This window comes from Rattus rattus, chromosome 3, assembly GCF_011064425.1.
Source record: "Rattus rattus isolate New Zealand chromosome 3, Rrattus_CSIRO_v1, whole genome shotgun sequence".
Classification (NCBI taxonomy): Eukaryota; Metazoa; Chordata; class Mammalia; order Rodentia; family Muridae; genus Rattus; species Rattus rattus.
The window spans coordinates 172,827,988-172,849,917 of NC_046156.1; the positions used below are offsets into that span (position 1 = coordinate 172,827,988).

The 21,930-nt window shown below is 39.4% G+C and overlaps 1 pseudogene; it reads right to left on the bottom strand.

Annotated features, from left to right (window-relative positions):
- Positions 1-12,189: 12,189 nt before the first annotated feature.
- LOC116895626 lies at positions 12,190-13,780 on the bottom strand (annotated as a pseudogene).
- Positions 13,781-21,930: the final 8,150 nt, after the last annotated feature.

Below are 21,930 nucleotides of genomic sequence, written 5' to 3' on the forward strand. Positions count from 1 at the left end.
ACTCACTCATTCACTCATTCATTCACTCACTCATTCACTCATTCATTCATTTACTACTCACTCATTCACTCATTTATTCATTCATTCATTCACCCACTCACTCATTTATTCACTCATTCATTCATTCATTCATTCATCTACTCCTTCCTTCCTTCCTTCCTTCCTTCCTTCCTTCCTTCCTTCCGTCTTTCCCTTGCTCTAGATTATCCCATCAGGATATCTTATTTCATTTTAACTTATGGCATTATGTTGCTAGCTTCAACCAGATGCAGTTTGTTTTTATTTTGAGGGCACACAGACTACACTGCCCCACCTTGTCTGCTGTGTGTAGAAATCTTGCTGGAATCTACCTAAAAGAATGTGAATGAATATATAACACTCTATCTTCAAGCCCGGCCCCCAAGAACTCCTCTCATACAAACATATCACTTCTCTTTCCTCTTTTAGCTGGCTGGAATGAGATGAAGCCCAGAGAAGTTTTGTAATTTTCATTTTTTATAGTGTTTTTTGTTTGAGTATTAAGGTTAAGTTGGTTTCATAAAATGAGTTTGGAAGTGTCCTGGTCTCCTCTAGTCTCTGAAAGTGTTCATGGAGTTATTTCTCCCATAAATATTTACTAGAATTTGATCACTATAATATGCTGGGCTTTGAGTTTATTTATGGGCAGGTTTTGAATAGTAACTTCAATTTACTTAATAGCAGTAGGTCTATCCAGGACTTTTCTTTTAAACTGTTTTGTGTCAATATTAGTAAGGTGTTTGTGTTTTCTTTTTATGCATGATTCGTTCTCTCATCCAAGTTGTATTTGTTGGTTTTCACAATGTTTATCCACTGCCCTTTGATGGTTATGGAATCTATGGGAATAATATTTCCTTTTACCCCTAACATTGGTTATTTGTATTCTTTTTAAAATTGTTTTAATTTTTGTGCATTTGTGCACCTGTATGTTAATAAGTTTGTGGTTGTCCACAGAGGCCAGAAGAGGGTGTCCAATCCTCATGTCCTAGAATTGTCCGGGGTTAGAAATCTGTGGGTGTTGGAGACTGAACCTAGTTCTTCTGTAAGAACAGCAAATGCACACAATGACTGAAGCATCCCTCTTGCTTCAATGGAGATTTGTGTTCTCAATATAACTCTGGAAGTCACGTGTTGAAGGTGTTGAAGCCATGGGTTGGAATGAACCTAGATCTTGGATTGTCTTGTAGCACAAAGCTGCCAGTTGATCAAATAGATACATGAACAGGAATTAAACATCTATCTCACTGAATCAGTGACTGAAATTTGGAAAGTAAGCATTGAGCACAGTCTTCCTCATTGCAAATTGTCATTATTAGCTTATGTGAACATGTTCCTTGCTACTAGGTGCTCTTGGAATCTTGGAAGACAAGGCCATGATGGTATTAATCTTAGGTTTTCAAGAAGTATTGCCTAAATATAAATAAATGTTTGCCATGGTTTCTATGTGTCTAGAGGCTGGGTTGCTTTTCCTGGAATAGGTGAGTCAACTTAATCAGGTGACTCAACACCAGTAGAGCTCTCAAGAGCACTCAGTGCCGTGTGTGTGTGTGTGTGTGTGTGTGTGTGTGTGTGTGTTTGTGTGTTTTAAATGCCATATTAAATTGCTTTACATTTCTCCCCTCCTTTTTCCACCTGCATCTTTGCACTCCTTCTTTTGTCTACTTTCATTGTCCTGCCTTTATTTAGAAGCATGCAGATTATTGTAGGAGACTTTATGCTAAAGTAAAACTCTTTGATGCCTCTTAAAGGAATATCAGAATAATACAAGGAATATCAGAATAATACAAACATGGGCTTAGCTTAGCTTTTCTTTTTCTTTCTTCTCAAGAAATACAAACAAATAAAAAGTCAACCGACCAAACAAAAATTCTATGTAAATTAAAAATAAAAATTGATCCTATAGAGGGACGTAGAAATGACTTAAAAGATTCCTCTAGTGATAGTCACCCCAACCTCTCCTTCCACCTTCATTAGACCTGCTCAACAGGAAACATACAGGTGATATCCCTTCCCTGCAACCATTCTCCTGCCCAACAAGTCCTCTGGGTGAGCAGTCCCCTCAAAGCTCTATTGTTCTGCTACCTCTCTGCCTGCCTTCTTTTCCCCTCCAGTTTCCTCCAGCCCTATAACTGGGGGCACATTCAGCTATTGGGGGACTTGCATTGTCCCTTGAGTTCTATTGTCCAGGCCAAGCCTACACACCATAGGCCCACTGCACCAGGATAATCTAGGTTAGGCATCCCCTCCCAATGCCTGCTACATCAGGAACATCTGGAGATAACCACATGGCTAAAGGCCAGCATAAGAACACAATCAACAAAAGCCAGGGCATTAGGACACCTTCAGAACACAGCCACCCCACTACAGCAAGCCCTGGATATCCTGACACAATATAAGCATAAGAATATGACCTTAAATCCAATCTTATAATGAACATAGAATCCTTTAAAGAAGAAATGAATAGATCCCTTAAAGAAATACAGGAAAATACAACCTAAAAGAGACCTTTAAAGAGGAAACAAATACTTCCCTTAAAAAAATTCAGGAAGATTCCATTAAATAGGTGAAAGAAATAAGTAAATTAGAAGCAATAAAGAAAACACAAACTGAGGGAATCCTGGAGAGGGAAAAACCTAGGAAAGAGAACAGGAACAATAGACATAAGCATCATCAACAGAATATAAGGCATAGAAGATACCATAGAAGAAACTGGTATATAACTCAAAGAAAATGTTAAATCTAAAAAAACTTCTGGAATTCAAGGAAATCTGAGATATGAAAAGACCTAACTGGCAGTCAAGCTGCAGGAGCCCTGCAGTCCAGACTGTGCCCAGATCTGAACTGAACTGACCCGGTCAAACAGTTCCCTGCACCCAAATCCCATGGGAGGGAGAGCTAGACCTTCAGAGGGGCAGACATGCCTGGGAAACCTGAGGAGACTACTCTCTGCCCACATTTCTGACTCTAGAGGAAAACACCTAGTGCCATCAGGGCCCCCAGCGTACAGGGACCCAGAAGTAGGGGCAGGCCCTTCTGGCTGCTGCCCTCATTGAGAGCTGAAACCAAAGTCTGAGCAGTGACTTCAGGCCCGAGACCAGAGGTAAGACCAACTTTTCTGCTCCAAGTGACATGCCTGGTGGACTCAGGACACATGCCCACAGGAACAGCTGAAAGCCAGTGGACAGGAATGACTACACACCTGAAAGCAGAAATTCTGTTCCCATAATTGGCTGAAAGAAAACAAGCAAACAAGTCTACAGCACTCCTGACACACAGGCCTATAGGACAGTCAAGCCACTGTCAGAAATAGCAGAACAAGGTAACACCAGAGACAACCTGATGGTGAGAGGCAAGTGCAGGAACCCAAGCAACAGAAACAAAGATTACACGGCATCATCAGAGCACAATTCTCCCACCAAAGCAAACACTGAATATCCCAACACAACAGAAAAGCAAAATCTAGATTTAAAATCACATTTGATCATGATGATGGAGGACTTTAAGAAAGATATAAAGAACTCCCTTAGAGAAATGCAGGAAAACACAAGGGAATAAGTAGGAGCCCTTAGAGAGGAAACAAAAAAATCCCTGAAAGAATTACAGGAAAACACAATCAAACAGGTAAAGGATTTGAAAATGGAAATAGAAACAATAAAGAAAGCACAAAGGGAGACAATCCTGGATATAGAAAACCAAAGGAAGAGACAAGGAGCCATAGACACAAGCATCCAACAGAATACAAGAGATAGAAGAGAGAATCTCAGGAGCAGAATATTCCATAGAAATCATCGATACAACTGTCAAAGATAATGTAAAATGGAAAAAAAGCTACTGGCCCAAAAACATACAGGAAATCCAGGACACAATGAGAAGATCAAACTTAAGGATAATAGGTATAGAAGAGAGTGAAGATACCCAACTCAAAGGAACAGTAAATATCTTCAACAAAATCATAGAAGAAAACTTCCTTAACCTAAGGAAAGAGATGCCCATAGACATACAAGAAGCCTACAGAAATCCAAATAGATTGGACCAGAAAAACAAACTCTTCCTGTCACACAATAGTCAAAACACAAAATGCACAAAACAAAGAAAGAATAGTAAAAGCAGTAAGGGAAAAATGTCAAGTAACATATGAAGGCAGACCTATCAGAATCACACCAGATTTCTCACCAGAGACTATAAAAAGCCAGAAGATCCTAGACAGATGTCATACAGACCCTAAGAGAACACAAATGCCAGCCCACGTTACTGTATCCAGCAAAACTCTCAATTAACATAGATGGAGAAACCAAGATATTCCAAGACAAAACCAAATTTACACAATATCTTTCTACAAATTCAGCCCTACAAAGGATAATAAATGGTAAAACCCAACACAAAGAGGCAAGCTACACCCTAGAAAAAGCAAGAAACTAATTGTTTTGCAACAAAACAAAGAGAAGACAAGCACACAAACATAATCTCACCTCCAAATACGAAGATAACAGGAAGTAACAATCACTATTCCTTAATATCTCTCAACATCAATGGACTCAATTCCCTAATAAAAAGACACAGATTAACAAACTGGATACATAATGAGGACCCAGCATTTTGCTGCCTACAGGAAACACACCTCAGAGACAAACACAGACACTACCTCAGAGTAAAAGGCTGGAAAACAACTTTCCAAACAAATGGACTGAAGAAGCAAGCTGGAGTAGCAATTCTAATATCAAATAAAATCGATTTTCAACCAAAAGTCATCAAAAAGATAAGGAAGGACACTTCATATTCATCAAAGAAAAAAATCCACCAAGATGAACTCTCAATCCTAAATATCTACGCTCCAAATACAAGGGCACCTACATACATAAAAGAAACCTTACTAAAGCTCAAAGCACACATTGCATCTCACATAATAATAGGAGATTTCAACACCCCACTCTCATCAATGGACAGATCATGGAAACGGAAATTAAACAGAGATAAAGATAGACTAACAGAAGTTATGAACCAAATGGACTTAACAGATATTTGTAGAACATTCTATCCTAAAACAAAAGGATATACCTTCTTCTCACCACCTCATGGTTCTCCAAAATCGACCATATATTCAGTCACAAAACAGGCCTCAACAGATACAGAAAGATAGAAATAATCCTATGGGACTTATCAGACCACCACGGGCTAAAGCTGGTCTTCAATAACAATAAGGAAAGAACACCCACATATAAATGGAAGTTGAACAATGCTCTTCTCAATGATAACCTAGTCAAGGAAGAAATAAAGAAAGAAATTAAAGACTTCTTAGAATTTAATGAAAATGAAGGTACAACATACCCAAACTTATGGGACACAATGAAAGCTGTGCTAAGAGGAAAACTCATAGCTCTGAGTACCTGCAGAAAGAAACAGCAGAGAGCATATATCAGCAGCTTGACAGCACACCTAAAAGCTCTAGAACAAAAAAAGCAAATACACACAAGAGGCAGGAAATAATCAAACTCAGAGCTGAAATCAACCAAGTAGAAACAAAAAGGACCATAGAAAGAATCAACAAAACCAAAAGTTGGTTCTTTGAGAAAATCAACAAGATAGATAAACCCTTAGCCAGACTAACGAGAGGACACAGAGAGTGTGTCCAAATTAACAAAATCAGAAATGAAAAGGAAGACATAACTACAGAATCAGAGGAAATTCAAAAAATCATCAGATCTTACTACAAAAGCCTATATTTAACAAAACTTGAAAATCTAGAGGAAATGGACAATTTCCTAGACAGATACCAGGTACCGAAGTTAAATCAGGAACAGATAAACCATTTAAACAACCCCATAACTCCTAACGAAATAGAAGCAGTCATTGAAGGTCTCCCAACCAAAAAGAGCCCAGGTCCAGACGGGTTTAGTGCAGAATTCTATCAGACCTTCATAGAACACCTCATACCAATACTATCCAAACTATTCCACAAAATTGAAACAGACAGAGCGCTACCTAATTCCTTCTATGAAGCCACAATTACTCTTATACCTAAACCACACAAAGACCCAACAAAGAAAGAGAACTTCAGACCAATTTCCCTTATGAATATCAATAAAATTCTTGCAAATCAAATCCAAGAACACATCAAAACAATTATCCATCATGATCAAGTAGGCTTCATTCCAGGTATGCAGGGATGGTTTGATATATGGAAAACCATCAATGTAATCTACTATATAAACAAACTGAAAGATAAAAACCACATGATCATGATGCTGAGAAGCATTTGACAAAACTCAACACCCCTTCATAATAAAAGTCCTGGAAAGAACAGGAATTCAAGGCCCATACCTAAACATAGTAAAAGCCATATACAGCAAACCAGTAGCTAACATTAAACTAAATGGAGAGAAACTTGAAGCAATCCCACTAAAATCAGGGACTAGACAAGGCTGCCCACTCTCTCCCTACTTATTCAATATAGTACTTGAAGTCCTAGGCAGAGCAATCAGACAACAAAAGGAGATCAAAGGGATACAGATTGGAAAGGAAGAAGTCAAAATATCACGATTTGCAGATGATAAGATAGTATATTTAAGTGATCCCAAAAGTTCCACCAGAGAACTACTAAACCTGATAAACACCTTCAGTAAAGTGGCTGGGTATAAAATTAGCTCAAATAAATCAGTATCCTTCCTCTACACAAAGGAGAAACAAGCTGAGAAAGAATTATGGAAACGACACCCTTCATAATAGTCCCAAATAATATAAAATACCTCGGTGTGACTTTAACCAAGCAAGTGAAAGATCTGTATGATAAGAACTTCAAGCCTCTGAAGGAAGAAATTGAAGAAGATCTCAGGAGATGGAAAGATCTCCCATTCTCATGGATTGGAAGGATTATATAGTCAAATGGCCATTTTACCAAAAGCAATCTACAGATTCAATGCAATTCCCATTAAAATTCCAATCCAATTCTTCATAGAGTGAGACAAAACAATTTGCAAATTCATCTGGAATAACAAAAAAATGGAGGATAGCTAAAACTATCCTCAACAATAAAAAGACTTCTGGGGGAATCACTATCCCTGAACTCAAGCAGTATTACAGATAAATAGTGATTAAAAAAAAAACTGTATGGCATTGGTACAGAAACAGGCAGATAGACCAATGGAATAGAATTGAAGACCCAGAAATGAACCCACACACCTATGGTCACTTGATTTTTGACAAAAGAGCCAAAACCATTCAACGGAAAAAAGATAACATTTTCAGTAAATGATGCTGTTTCAACTGGAGGTCAGCATGTAGAAGAATGCAGATCAATCCATTCTTATCACCCTGTACAAAGCTTATGTTCAAGTGGATCAAGGACCTCCACATCAAACCAGATACACTCAAACTAATAGAAGAAAAAGTGGGGAAGAATCTTGAACACATGCGCACTGGAGAAAATTTCCTCAACAAAACACCCATGACTTATGCTCTAAGACCAAGAATCGACAAATGGCATCTCATAAAACTGCAAAGCCTCTGTAAGGCAAAGGAAACTGTTGTTAGGACAAAACGGCAACCAACAGATTGGGAAAAGATCTTCACCAATCCTACAACTGATAGAGGGCTTATATCCAAAATATACAAAGTACTCACGAAGTTAGACTGCAGGGAGACATATAACCCTATTAAAAATGGGGTTCAGAGCTAAACAAAGAATTCACAGGTGATGAATGCCGAATGGCTGAGAAACACCTAAAGAAATGTTCAACATCTTTAGTCATAAGGGAAATGCAAATCAAAATAACCCTGAGATTCCACCTCACACCAGCGAGAATGACTAAGATCAAAAACTCCGGCGACAGCAGATGCTGGCAAGGATGTGGAGAAAGAGGAACACTCCTCCATTATTGCAGACTGGTACAACCATTCTGGAATTCAGTCTGGAGGTTCCTCAGATAATTGGACATTGTACTACCTGAGGACCCAGCTATACCTCTCTTGGGCATATACCCAAAAGATTCTCCAACATTTAACAAATACACATGCTCCACTATGTTCATATCAGCCTTATTTATAAAAGCCAGAAGCTGGAAAGAACCCAGATGCCCTTCAACAGAGGAATGGATACAGAAAATGTGGTACATCTACACAATGGAATACTACTCAGCTATCAAAAACAATGACTTTATGAAATTCATAGGCAAATGGATTGAACTGGAAAACATCATCCTAAGTGAGGTAACCCAATCACAGAAAACCACACATGCTATGCACTCATTGATAAGTGGCTATTAGCCCAAATGAACAGAACACATGAAACTCAAGAAGGATGACAAAAATGCAGATGCTTCACTTCCTCTTTAAAGGGGGAACAAGAATACCCTTGTGAGGTGATAGGGAGGCAAAGTTTAGAACAGAGACTGAAGGGCCGCCCATTCAGAGCCCGCCCCACATGTGGCCCATACATATACAGCCACTAAACTAGATAAGATGGATGAAGCAAAGAAGTGCAGGCTGACAGGAACTGGATTTATATCTCTCCTGAGAGACACAGCCAGAATAGGGCAAATATGTAGGCGAATGCCAGCAACAAACCACTGAACTGAGAACGGGACCCCCCATTGAAGGAATCAGAGAAAGGACTGAAAGATCTAAAGGGGCTTGAGACACCCATATAAATAACAATGCCAACCAACCAGAGCTTCCAGGGACTGAGTCACTACCCCAAGACTATACATGAACTGACCCTGGACTCCAACTGCATATGTAGCAAAGAATAGCCTAGTAAGGGCACCAGTGGAAGGGGAAGCCCTTGGTCCTGCCAAGGCTGAACCCCCAGTGAACGGGATTGTTGGGGGGAGGGTGGTAATGGGGGAGGATGGGGAGGGGAACATCCATAGAGAAGGGGAGGGGGAAGGGTTAGGGGGATGTTGGCCTGGAAACCAGGAAAGGGAATAACATTTGAAATGTAGATAAGAAATACCCAATTTAATAAAGATGATAAAGAAAAGAAAAGAAAAGACCTAACCCAAGAACAATAGGAATAGAAGAAGGTGAACAGTCTTAGCTCCAAGGACCAGAGAATATTTTCAACAAAGTTATAGAAGAAAACATAACCTACCTAAAGAATTTCTATAAATATATGAGAAGTTTACCAAATACCAATTAGATTGGGCCAGAAATAATAATAATATTTCTGCCACATAATAATCAAAACACTAAATCTACAGAACAGAGAATATTAAAAACTGCAAGGGAAAAAGTTCAAGTAATATACAAAGGCATACCCATCAGAATTACACCTGACTCAACAGAGACTCTAAAGTCTAGAATGTCCTGGACAGATATCTTGTAGTGTCTAAAAAAACCACAGGTGCCTATCTAGACTATGATATCTAACAAAATTTTCAATCACCAGAGATGGAGAAAACAAGATATTTCAAGACAAAACCAAATTTAAACAATGTTTATCCACGAGTCCACTAAAACACTAAAAGGACAACTCCAACCAAAGAAGGTTAACTGCACCCAAGAAAACACAGGAAACAAGTAATTCTATACCAGCAAAAACAAAATGAAGGAAGCAATACATCCCCCCACCACCACCATCATCATAATAATAGGAATTAAAAATCATTGTTCATTAATCTCGCTCAACATCAGTGGACTCAATTTCCCAATTAAAAAGACTCGGGCTAATAGAATAGATGCATAAACAGAATCAATCATTCTGCAACATACAAGAAACACTTTTCAGAAACAAAGAGAAACATTATTTCAGAGTAAAGGAGTGGAAAAAAGTTTGTCAAGCAAATGGACCCAAGAAACAAACTGGAATAACCATTCTATTATCTAATAAATTACACTTTCAACCAAAATTAATCAAAGGGAATGGGGAAAGACACTGTATACTCATCAAAGGAAAAAAAATCCGTGAAAATGACATCTCAGTTCTGAGCACTTATGTCCTAAATACAAGGGCACCCACATTTGTAAAAGAAACATTATTAAAGGTTAAATCACACACTGAGTTCCACATGTTATACTGTGGGACTTCAACACCTCACCCGATGGACAGGTCGTCAAAACAAACAGAGAAATAATAAAACCAATGTTATGAGCTAAATGTACTTAACAGATATCTACAGAACCTTTCACCTAAACACAAAAGACTGTACCTCCTTCTCAGCACCTCATGGGACTTCTCCAAAATTGACTATGTACTCAGTCACAAAGCAGTCCTTAACAGATACAAGAAGATTGAAATAACCCCTTGCATCTTTTCATACCACCATGATTAAAGCTGGACCACAACAACAACAGGGACAACAGAAAGCTTACAAAGTCATGGGAACTGAATGATTCTCTATTCATTGACAACTGGGTCAAGGAAGAAATAAAGAAATCAAAGGCTTCCTAGAATTCAATAAGAATGAAGACACAGCATACTCAAACTTATGGGACACGATAAAAGTAGTGCTAAGAGGAAAGTTCATAGCACTAAGTACCTGCTAAGTTGGTGACATCTCATGCTACTAACTTAACAGCACACCTGAAAGCTCTAGAACAAAAAGCAAACACAACCAAGAGGAGCCGATGGCAGGAAATAATCAAACTCAGGACTGAAATTAATTAATTAGAAACAAAGAGTACAATACAAAGAATCAACAGAACCAAGAGCTAGTTCTTTGAGAAAATCAACAATATAGACAAACCCTTAGTGAAACTATCTAAAAGGCAGAGAGACAGTATCCAAATAAACATAATCAGAAGTGAAAAGGGAGACATAAGAACAGAAACTGAGGAGATTAAAAACATCATTAGGTCTTACTTCAAAAGCCTGGGCTCCACAAAATTAAAAATCTAAATGAATTGGATGATTTTCTAGACAGATTTTTCTAACACTTACCAAAGTTAAACCAAACCCAGGTAAACTATTTACAGTCTCATGACTCCCAAGGAAATGTAAGCAACCATTAAATGTCCCCCAATCAAAAAAGAAAAAGAAAAAAAAAAAAGCCCAGAGCCAGATGGTTTTAGTGCAGAATTCTACCAGACTTTCAAAGATGAACTAATACCAATACTCCTCAAACAATTCCACAAAATAAAAACAGAAGGAACACTACCTAATTCATTCAATGAGGCTACAGTCACCCTGATACCTAAACCACACAAAGATTCAACAAAGGAAGAGAATTTCAGACCAATTTCCCTTGTGAACTTTGATGCAAACTCCCAAACTGAATCTTAAGAACACACCAAAGACATTATCCACCATGATCAAGAAGGCTTCATTTAGGGTTGCAGTGGTAGTTCAATATATGGAAATCCATCAATGTAATCCACCATGTAAACAAACTGAAAGAAAAAAATCACATGATCATCTCATTAGATGCTGGAAAGGCCTTTGACAAAATTCAACACCCCTTCATGTTAAAAGTCTTCGAGAGATCAGGGATACAAGACCCATACCTAAACATAATCAAAGCAACATACAGCAAGCCAGTATCCAATATCTAACTAAATGGAGAGAAATTGAAAGCGATTCTACTTAATTAGGGACAAGACAGGGTTGCCCACTCTCTCCCAATCTATTCAACATAGCATTTGAAGGTCTAGCTGGAACAATATAACAGCTAAAGGAGACCAAGGAGGTATAGGTTGGAAACGAAGAAGTCAAAGTATTTCTATTTGCAGATAATATGATAGATAATATAATATGATATATAAATGACCCCAAAAATTCTACCAGAGAATTCCTAAAGCTGATAAGCATCTTCAGCAAAGTGGCTAGAAACAAAATTAACTACAAAAAAAAATCAGTAACCCTCCTTTATACAAATGATAAATGGGTTGAGAAAGAAATTAATGGAACAACATCCTTTACAATAGCCACAAATAATATAAAATATCTTGGTTTAGCTCTAATAACCAAGCAAGTGAAATACCTGTATGTATGACAAGAACTTCAAGGGTTTTTTGTTTTAATCTTTAATCATTTTTAATATAGTCCAGTTGTTACCACCCTCCCCATCATCTCTCCAAAAATTCCTCTTCCTCTGTCTCTAAGAGGATGGTTCCCCCCTACCAGGCTTCCCAATTTCTGGGGATCTCAAGTCTCTTGAGGGTTAGGTCCATCTTCTCTCACTGAGGCCAGACCAGGCAGTCCTCTGCTGTATATGTGTCAGATTGTTTCAAGAGGTCCATCTACTCCTTCCTCTGCTTCTTGACTTCATGCTCATCATGTTCCTCATGGCGACTGCTATCTGAAGGTTTTTCAGATCCACGATGCTGTTTCCCTTCTTCCAAAAACTTGTCCAAACCAAAAGGATCTTCCTCAAACTGAACTGGTCCTTCTCTATCTACAGTCTGAACCTGAAAACTCTTTATTAGGAACAAATCTGTGTCTTTATCCTGGTTTCGATGTCATCACCGTACATGCCTTTGTCCAGATTTTACTGGACCTGTAGCTACTCTGAGACACATCTTTTCCACCTCTCCAGCCTGATCACAAACTGTAAATTTCATCTTCTCCACCTGCAAATCCGCTGTTCATACCGTTCGTAGGACTGGGTGAAGAGCCTTTGGTACTGGACTTCATTGGAAGTTCGAGAATTGGGCACACCAAGAGCAATGACTTCACTGATATCTCGATTTTCATTTCTCTAGTTTTGACCTCTTATCAGGAGCTGCCCTGGAAAGGTTCTGGTAGTGCTGCCTCTCTTCACCTGTCATGACGGATTTCATCTCTTTAACGGGCTTCTCCATCTTCTTTTTCCACATGGGTTTTGATCCCAGCTCTCCTTTCTCTGGCTGTCTGGGTCATTTCTCTAAGTTTATCGTGTTTCTCCTTTTCTTTTTGAGCCATCTTTCTCTCTATTTGGGCTCACATTTCCACCTTTTCTCGAGCCTTCTGATCCGCTTCAGCCAGTTTGGCAAAATGTTTATTTATGTGGACAGTCAGAAGTCCTCTTCCACCAGCAGCCAGCTGTTTATCTAATGGAATCATATACCCTTCAGTGGTCTTCCGGTTGGAAATACGAGGAGGGACCCTCCACTCTTGCTGTTCCTTTACAGTCATCTTCCGACTTTACATTACATTGAGAGTGCATTACAGGTGCAGGAGGAGATGGTGGTCCCCGGGAATTTTCTTATTAATCTTAAATCTTGGAGGCTCCATTGGGTCTTTCTGCATTTCTACATCCGAATAACCCTCTGTTTGACTCCAGAATTGAATGCTACTCCTTGCTGAGATGGCGTGCAGCAGATATACTGAGCAGGAGCCAGCTTCTCAGCTGCACAAACTGGCATGGCTGGAGCAACCTTCTGAAACACAGACTTCTCCAAGGCAACTCTTGTCTTTTCTGTTATCTCTTTAATTGCCTCCTCATCAGGCCTTTGTGAGTCTGGGTCATTTGCATTCATAACCTCCTTTGAAATCAGATCAGTGTATTTGCTGTAAATGACCTTGTCTTTGGACTGTCCCTGTCGAGCAATTGCATCATATTCACTTTTCTCTTCAGGATCTACCTCAATGGCCAGTGCATTCAACATTTTTCTTTCTTTCGCCCCATATCCAGAGGATACTGGGCCACATGGGTTTCTGGGAAAGCACCTCCATCTCCAAAACCCTCTAACAGTCTTGGAATCCAGCCTTTCCTGTATCCATATCGGGGATGTTCCATTCGAGAGGAGACCAGCAAGGTCTGCCGTGATCTCGAGATCTTGCCCTTTCTTCAGCTTCAAGTTGGTGCTGAGATAGCTGAGAAGGCACAGGTAAAAAGCTGGTGAGCGCCATCTTCTTCCGCTTCTTCCTGCATAAACTTCAAGTTTCTGAAGAAAGACATTAAGAAAGATATCAGAAGATGGGAAGACCTCCCATGTTCCTGGATCAGTAGGGTTAACATAGTGAAAAATAGGGATCTTACATTAGCAATCTACAGATTCAATGCAAGTCCCATCATCCTTCTAACATGATTCTGTACAGACCTTGAGAGAGCATTTCTCAACTTCATATGGAAAACCAAAAAACCCAGGATAGCTAAAAACAATCTCGAACAATAAAAGGATTTCTGCAGGTAATACCATTCCTGACCTCAAGTTCTACTACAAAGCAACAGTAATAAAAAGTTCATGGAATTGGCATAGAAACAGACAATTTGATCAATGGGATCAAATTGAAGATTCTGAGATAAGCCTACAAACCTATGGACACTTGATTTTTGACAAAGGAGACAAAACCATACATTGGAAAAAAGAAAGTGTCTTTAGCAAATGGCACTGGTCTAACTGGATGCCTGCATGTAAAAGAATGCAAATAGATCCATATTTATCAACTTGCACAAAGCTCAAGTGCAAGTGATTAAAGAGCTCAACATAAAACCAGATACATTAAATTGAATAGAAGAAAAAGTGTTTTAGTACAGGAGAAAACTTCTTGAGCAGAACTCTATTGTCTCAGGCTCTAAAACCAGCCATTGATAAATGGGGCCTCATGAAACTAAAAAGCTTCTTCAAGGCAAATAATACCATGAATAGGACAAAATGCCAACCTACAGATTAGGAAAAGATCTTCACCAACTCTTCACCTGACAGAGGGCTACTGTTCAAAATATATAATGAACTCAAGAAGTAGACACCAACAAACCCAATAACCCAATTAAAACATGGAGTACAGAGCGAAACAGAGAATTCTCAACAGAGAAATCTTGAATAGCTGAGAAGCACTTAAAGAAATGTTCAATGTCCTTAGTAATCAGGAAAATGAAAACCAAAATGACTGTGAGATTCCATTTTATACCAGCCAGAGTGGCTAAGATAAAAAACTCAAGGTACAGCACATGCTGGCAAGGATGTGAAGCAAGGGGAACACTCTCCTTCCTTGCTGGTGGAGTGAAAACTCTACAACCACTCTGGAAATCAATTTGGTGTTTTCTCAGAAAACTGGGAATAGTTCTACCTCAAGACCCAGCTATACCACTCAGCAGCGTATAGCCAAAAGATGCCCTACTTTACTACAGGACACTTGGTCAAGAATGTTCTTAGCAGCTTCATTTGTAATAGACAGAGACTAGAAACAACCTAGATGGCTCTCAACTGAAGACTGGATAAAGAGAGTGTGGTACATCTACACAATGGAATACTAGTCAGCTACTAAAAAACGAAGACATCTCGAATTTTCTAGGCAAATGAATGGAACTTGAGAATATCATCCTGAGTGAGGTAACCCAGAGCCGAAAAGACACATATGGTGGTACTGAATTATAAGTGGACATTAACCATAAAGTGCAAGATAATCATGATGCAATCCACAGACCCAAAGAAACTGGGTAATAATGAGGTCCCAAGGGAGGATTTGTGAATCTCACTCAGAAGGGGAAAGTAAATGGTCATCAAAAGTGGATGAGAGAGAGAGAGAGAGAGAGAGAGAGAGAGAGCATTATGTAGAAGAGGGAGTGAGGAGAGGAAAAGGGATGGTGATCAGGTGTGGGGAGAGCAAGGACAGGGTTGGGAGTGAGAATGGAAACCTGTGGGAGGCATCTCTGGGACTAACTGGAGGTCTGGGATGGGCATGGATATGGGGAGTATATGGGGGTCATATTACTGAGATTCCTACCATAGGGGACTGAAATGGTCACTTCCTGGAGCCAGGTAGGACTTCCAGAGGCAGCATAGGGACATCAACCTACCCAACTGAGACTTCAACTCAAAATTTGTCTTACCTACAAGATGTGCAGGGATAAAGAGGGAGCAGAGACAGAGGAAACAGCCAACCAATGACTGACCCAACTTGAGACCCATGTGAGAGACTCAACCCCTGTCACTATTAATGATTCTCTGCTATGCTTGCAGACAGGAGCCTGCCTCCTGAGAGGCTTCATCTAGCAGCAGATGGAGGCAGATGTAAAGACCCATAGCCAAACCTCAGGTGCATATTGGGGAGTCTTGTGGAAGAGTGGAGGTTAGAACTGAGTGATCCTGACGGATCAGGGACACCATTAGAAGACCTACAGAGTCAACTAACCTGGGACCTTGGGAGCTCACAGAGACCGGGACTCGAACCAGGGAGCATACAGGGGCTGGACCTCGGCCTCCTACACATTTGTAGCAAATGTGCAGCTTGGTCTTCATGTGGGTCCCCTAACAAGTGGAGTGGGGGTTGTCTTGGCCACTGTTGCCTGCCATTTGATACCCTCCTCACTGCTGGACTGCCTGGTTGGGCCTCAGTAAGATAGGATGTGCCTAGTCCTGTTGGAACTAAATGTTGGAGGGTGGGGTGGTACCTGGGTGGGGAGCTCCCAATTCTGTGAAGAGAAAGGGGAGGGGCAATAGAGGGAGGGGTTTGTGAGGGTGGAACTGGGAGGGGAGGATGGGGACTATGATAGGGATGTAAAGTGAATAAAAAAATAAATTGTTGAGAAAAACAAGATTCCTCTAGTGAGATTAGTTTTAATCCCTTTCTCTATATAAATAAGACCAACTATCAATTATACTTAATTCAAGTATTAGGTTCTTTGTCACATCGTAGAATTTTTTTTTATTGAGTAATTCTATCAAATTGTTTTCCAATTCAGGCTTTCATTAAGTTAGAGGATCTTCTCAAAGACCAAGCCCTGAGGAGGAAGAAGCTTACTATTCTAAGTATCTGAAGACTGGAGGCCTCTTGATGGAGGAGTAACAGCATCACAGGCAACCTGCTGGGTTCTAGACAAGCCTTCAAGTATTCTTCTAAACTAACAGCAGCTGCTTAGTGCTTTCGGTTGGTTAACTGCTTGCTGACAAGGTGATCATTCTGTTCAAAGAGGCACCGCGCTACTTCTGAGAGTTTGTTCATTGTCCTGCCTCATCTACGCTGAAGAATTTCTAGAATATTTCTTTTCTTGCTTTGAATATGGACTTGCAAAATATCTGTATCTCCTTCAAAGTACTGTGAAAATACATTCTAGCAATATTCATTACAAAACGAACATTAATGCCAGCAGATTTATTCATTTACAGAAAAGCTCTCTCGCAGGGTGCCCGGCTGAAGGCAGAGGGTGCCCGGCAGGAGCAGCGTGCTTTCTGAGTCTGCCATTTACCTTGAAATCATGCCCTCGCTCACTGCATATCTACCACATCCTCACTCATTATGTATCTACTCAAACCACGCCCTTGCTCATTACATATCTCTGAAACCACACGCTCATTCATTATATATCTACTCTGAAACTACATTCTCACTCATAACACATCTACTTTGAAACTACATTCTCATTATGTATCTACTCTGAAACCACACCCTCGTTCATTCCATCACCATTCTCAGCCTTCCTATCCACCCTTCAAACCTCAAATCTTTTCACAGTCCTAAGCATTTGTAAGGCATTTAAGATAGCCCAATCTATTTTTTCCTTCTTTATTGGTTATTTTATTTATTTATATTTCAAATGTTATCCCCCTTCCCAATTTTCCCTCCACAGCCCCATTCCCTTCCCCTCTCATCATTTCTTTTTTTTTCATTTTTTATTGGATATTTCTTTATTTACATTTCAAATGTTATTCCCTTTCCTGGTTTCCGTCCCCTTCCCCTTCTTCTATAAGGGTGTTCCCCTCCCCAGCCTACCCCCCTATTAATGTCCCCCTTTCCCCAACCTTTGACATTCCCTTACACTACGCATCCAACCTTGGCAGGACCAAGGGCTTCTCCTTCCATTAGCGCCCAACAAGGTTTTGATGGGTATACATGTATATACATATGGGCCACATGTGGGACAGGCTCTGAATGGCTGTTCCTTCAGTCTCTGCTCTAAACTTTGCCTCCATATCTCCTCCTATAGATATTTTTGTTCCCCCTTTTAAGAAGGAATGAAGTATCTGCATCTTGGTCATCCTTCTTCTTGAGCTTCATGTGGTCTGTGGATTGCATCTTGGGTAATTCGAGCTTTTGGGCTAATATCCACTTATCAATGAGTGCATACCATGTGTGTTTTTCTGTGATTGGGTTACCTCACTCTGATGATATTTTCTAGTTCAATCCATTTGCCTATGAATTTCATGAAGTCATTGTTTTTTGATAGCTGAGCAGTACTCCATTGTGTAGATGTACCACATTTTTTGAATCCATTCTTCTGTTGAAGGGCATCTGGGTTCTTTCCAGCTTCTGGCTATTATAAATAAGGCTGCTATGAATATAGTGGAGTATGTGTCTTTGTTGTATATTGGAGCATCTTTTGGGTATATGCCCAGGAGAGGTATAGCTGGATTCTCAGGTAGTAGAATATCCAATTCTCCAAGGAACCTTCAGACTGATCTTCAGAGTGGTTGTACCAGTTTGCAATCCCACCAACAATGGAGGAGTGTTCCTCTTTCTCCGCATCCTTGACAGCATCTGCTGTCGCCTGAGGTTTTTTCTTTTTTTTTTATCTTAGCCATTCTGACTGGTGTGAGGTGGAATCTCAGGGTTGTTTTGATTTGCATTTCCCTTATGACTACAGATGTTGAACATTTCCTTAGGTACTTCTCAGCCATTCGATATCCCTCAGCTGAGAATTCTTTGTTTAGCTCTGAACACCATTTTTAATAGGGTTATTTGGCTCTCTGGAGTCTAACTTCTTGAGTTCTTTGTATATTTTGGATATTAGCCCTCTATCGGATGTAGGATTGGTAAAGATCTTTTCCCAATCTGATGGTTGCCATTTTGTACTAATGACAGTGTCCTTTGCCTTACAGAAGATTTGTAGTTTTATGAGGTCCCATTTGTTGATTCTTGATCTTAGAGCATAAGCCATTGGTGTTTTGTTGAGGAAATTTCCCCCAGTGCCCATATGTTCGAGACTTTTCCCCCACTTTTTCTTCTATTACTTTGAGTGTATCTGGTTTGATGTCAAAGTCCTTGATCCATTTGGACTTAAGCTTTATACAGGGCAATAAGAATAGATTGGTTTGCATTCTTCTACATGCTGACCTCCATTTGAACCAGGACCATTTGTTGAATATGCTATCTTTTTTTCCATTGGATGGTTTTAACTCTTTGTCAAAGATCAAATGATCATAGGTGTGTGGGTTCATTTCTTGGTATTCAGTTCTATTCCACTGATCTATCTGCCTGTCTCTGTACCAATACCATACAGTTTTTATCACTATTGCTCTGTAATACTGCTTGAAGTCAGGGATGGTGATTCCCCCAGAAGTTCTTTTATTGTTGAGTATAGTTTTTGCTATCCTGGGTTTTTTGTTATTCCAAATGAATTTGCAAATTGTTCTTTCTAACTCTTTGAAGAATTTTGATGGGAATTGCATTGAATCTGTAGATTGCTTTTGGCAAATGGCCATTTTTACTATATATCCTGCCAATCCATGAGCATGAGAGGTCTTTCCATCTTCTGAGATTTTCTTCAATTTCTTTCTTCAGAGACTTGAGGTTCTTGTCATAGAGATCTTCCACTTGCTTGGTTAAAGTCACACCAAGGTATTTTATATTATTTGGGACTTTTGTGAAGGGTGTCATTTCCCTAATTTCTTTCTCAGCCTGTTTATCCTTTGAGTAGAGGAAGGCTACTGATTTGTTTGAGCTAATTTTATACACAGGCTCTTTGCTGAAGTTGTTTATTAGGTTTAGGAGTTCTCTGGTGGAACTTTTCAGGTCACTTAAGTATACTATCATATCATCTGCAAACAGTGATATTTTGACTTCTTCCTTTCCAATTTGTATCACTTAGACCAACTTTTGTTGTCTGATTGCTCTGGCTAGGACTTTGAATACTATATTGAATAAGTAGGGAGAGAGTGGGCAGCCTTGTCTAGTCCCTGATTTTAGTGGGATTGCTTCAAAATTTTCTGTATTTAGTTTGATCTTAGCTACTGGTTTGCTGTATATTGTTTTTACTATGTTTAGGTGTGGGCCTTGAATTCCTGATCTTTCCAGGACTTTTATCATGAAGGGGTATTGAATTTTGTCAAATGCTTTCTCAGCATCTAATGAAATGATCATGTGGTTTTTATCTTTGAGTTTGTTTATATAGTGGATTACGTTGATGGATTTCTGTATATTGAACCATCCCTACATCCCTGGGATGAAGCCTACTTGATCATAATGGATGATCGTTTTAATGTGTTCTTGGATTCAGTTTGCAAGAATTTTATTGAATATTTTTGCATTGATATTCATAAGGGAAATTAGTCTGAAGTTCTCTTTCTTTTTTGGATCTTTATGTTGTTTAGGTATAAGAGTAATTGTGGTTTCATAGAAGGAATTTAGTAGTGCTCAGTCTGTTTTCATTTTATGGAATAGTTTGGATGGTATTGGTATGAGATCTTCTATGAAGGTCTGATAGAATTCTGCCCTAAACCCATCTGGCCCTGGACTCTTTTTGATTGGGAGACAATCTTATACTTTATTCTTACACACTCCTTTCATATCCTTTTCCTTTTGTTGGTTTCTATGTAGAAACTTTCTTTATTAATATGATCAGATACCCAAGCAGATTCTAAAAAAGAAAAGATATATCTGAACTCACGATTTCAGAGGTGATGGTCCACCCTGCTGGGGAGGGTGTAGCAGGTCAGAGCAATTTATGCTATGGTGGCCAGGAAGTAGAGAGGGAGGACGTGCCCAAGGACATGATATCCCCAGGGACCATCTCTCAGTGAAAGATTTTCTTTAGTTATGCCCCACCTCCTAACATTTCTACAACCTTCCAGAGTAGTGCCAAAAGCTGAGGACCAAGAATTCATACTGAGCCACAATAACAGTTGGCCATAACACCTGGATTATTTAATATCCTTTACAGTTGGAGTGTGATGTTTTGCATCCACAGAGGATGCCAGTGTCTGACAAATGAGAGACTATTTCCCAAACTGGAACCTTTAGATTCTATATTTAGTTTGCTAGCCAGGGATGCGCCATTTTGTAAAGCTCTCCATTTTGGTTGAACTGTGATTATTCCCAATACTACAGGAATGTAGGTTGCAGAATGAAAGGAAGTTCTTTTTCTAGAGCTCCTGCTATATCCTGGTAAGAACCAGCCATGAAGGATGTCTAAAAGGGTCACTTGGCATCCATTCACTTCCATCTCCCTGGTCACTCCTAGAAATGGCTGACTTCAGAGTCAAACAGGAAATGGTCAATCTCATTCTCCCTCCCTCCTTTTCCTGTGATTCCTCAGCCTCTATGCAGACAGCAACTGCTCTCTTGTTTAGAACTAGAGGTCCCCCCTTTTTTGGTTTCTTCCCTAAATTAAACCTGTGTTCTTGAGGACTCACTTGTGTTCTTGTCTGCCTCTTTTTTGCTGTCTTTACAGGATTTACTGGGTCGCTGGGACCATGTCAGCAGATATCAAAAACTTTACCCTAAATGGTCTTGCTTTAATGATATCTATGATAAAGATAAACATTGTCAAGTACAATGTTGCAGGTTGTGTCATAAACACATACAGAATATTAAATTGTCGGATCCCATAATAACCCTATGAAATAATACTTATTTTACGAATGAGAAAATCTAAGACATAAGGATTATAATTTGCTCCATACCGTAAAGATTGAAGTCATATTATTCACACATTCAAATATTTTAGTTGAAGAATCTTGTTCAGAGCAACACATGTCAAGTCTATATTGCTATGTTAGAGAGATACCTTTATGGTTAATTTTGTCTCAAGTGGTATTTATATAACCTGATCCTATTCCATATTCTACAGCTATACCAATGTTAACAGGAACAACATTTTACTTGGTTCCCTAAAATAATGGTATCTTGATTTTCCATCCAAGAGTGCCAAATTTAAGTTACTAATTTTGGGGGGAATCTTCTGCACATCGAATTTTAGTCTGTCACCATCATCGTCATGGCCAACAGTATTATTATCTTTTTCAACCATGAACCTTGTGTGTGTTCAGCAGGCTGGTCTTCTGCCACTAGGGCATTTCCTGGCTCTTATACATTTAAAATATTTATTTTATGTATGTGTA